This window comes from Arachis hypogaea, chromosome 10, assembly GCF_003086295.3.
Source record: "Arachis hypogaea cultivar Tifrunner chromosome 10, arahy.Tifrunner.gnm2.J5K5, whole genome shotgun sequence".
Classification (NCBI taxonomy): Eukaryota; Viridiplantae; Streptophyta; class Magnoliopsida; order Fabales; family Fabaceae; genus Arachis; species Arachis hypogaea.
In genome coordinates, this window is record NC_092045.1 from 88,065,886 (window position 1) to 88,067,532 (window position 1,647).

The 1,647-nt window shown below is 41.5% G+C and overlaps 1 non-coding gene across 1 annotated transcript; it reads left to right on the top strand.

Moving 5' to 3' along the window:
* The first annotated feature begins 1,187 nt into the window (after positions 1–1,187).
* Positions 1,188–1,291, top strand: LOC112719483 (small nucleolar RNA R71). Its single transcript, XR_003161784.1, has one exon. It is a non-coding gene; the product is annotated as a small nucleolar RNA R71 (small nucleolar RNA).
* Positions 1,292–1,647: the final 356 nt, after the last annotated feature.

Sequence of the window (1,647 nt, forward strand, 5' to 3'; positions counted from 1 at the left end):
ACCCCAGATCACATAGAGCTTTTTCAAAGCTCATGGTGCCAATGGTACAAGGTAGTAAGAACTTGCTAGGATCTTGTTTCTTTTGAGGTAGAGTTTTCTGAATCCAAGTATCTAGTTCACTAATGAGCAAGGGAGGTTCACTTTCCCAAGTCTCATTACCAAACAGCTTGGCATTCAGCTTCATGATAGCTCCTAAATATTGAGCAACTTGCTCTCCAGTCACATCTTCATCCTCTTCAGAGGAAGAATAATCTTCAGAGCTCATGAATGGCAGAAGGAGATTTAATGGAATCTCTATGGTCTCTGTATGAGCCTCAGATTCCTCTGGATCCTTAATAGGAAACTCCTTCTTGCTTGAAGGACGTCCCAGGAGGTCTTCCTCACTAGGATTTTCGTCCTCCTCCTCCCTAGTGCATTCGGCCACTTTGATTAAATCAATGGCCTTGCACTCTCCTTTTGGATTCTCTTCTGTATTGCTTGGGAGAATACTGGGAGGAGTTTCAATAACTTTCTTACTCAGCTGGCCCACTTGTGCCTCCAAATTTCTAATGGAGGATCTTGTTTCATTCATGAAACTGAAAGTGGCCTTTGACAGATCAGAGACAATATTGGTTAAATTAGAAGTGTTTTGTTCTGAATTCTCTGTCTGTTGCTGAGAAGATGATGGATATGGCTTACTATTGCTCAGCCTATTGCGTCCACCATTGTTAAAGCCCTGTTGAGGCTTTTGTTGATCCTTCCAGGAGAAATTTGGATGATTTCTCCATGATGGGTTATAGGTGTTTCCATAAGGTTCACCCATGTAATTAACCTCTGCCATGGCAGGGTTCTCAGGATCATAAGCTTCTTCAGAAGCTACCTCTCTAGTACTGTTGGATGCATGTTGCAATCCATTCAGATTTTGAGAGATTATGTTGACTTGTTGAGTCAACATTTTGTTCTGAGCCAATATGGCATTCAGAGCATCAATTTCAAGAACTCCTTTCTTCTGAGGTATCCCATTATTCACGGAATTCCTCTCAGAGGTATACATGAACTGGTTGTTTGCAACCATGTCAATGAGTTCTTGAGCCTCTTCAGGCGTTTTCTTTAGGTGAATAGATCCACCTGCAGAATGGTCCAGTGACATTTTTGAAAATTCAGAGAGACCATAATAGAATATATCTAATAAGGTCCATTCTGAAAACATGTCAGATGGACATCTTTTGGTCAACTGCTTGTATCTTTCCCAAGCTTCATAGAGGGATTCACCATCTTTTTGTTTGAAGGTTTGAACATCCACTCTCAGCTTGCTCAGCTTTTGAGGAGGAAAGAATTTATCCAAGAAGGCAGTGACCAGCTTATCCCAGGAGTCCAGGCTATCCTTAGGTTGTGAATCCAACCATATTCTAGCTCTGTCTCTTACAGCAAAAGGGAAAAGCATGAGTCTGTAGACTTCAGGATCAACTCCATTCGTCTTTACAGTCTCACAGATCTGCAAGAACTCAGTTAAGAACTGATAAGGATCTTCAGATGGAAGTCCATAAAACTTGCAGTTTTGTTGCATTAATGCAACTAGTTGAGGCTTAAGCTCAAAGTTATTGGCTCCAATGGCAGGAATGGAGATGCTTCTTCCATCAAACTTGGACGTTGGCTTTGTGAAGTCAC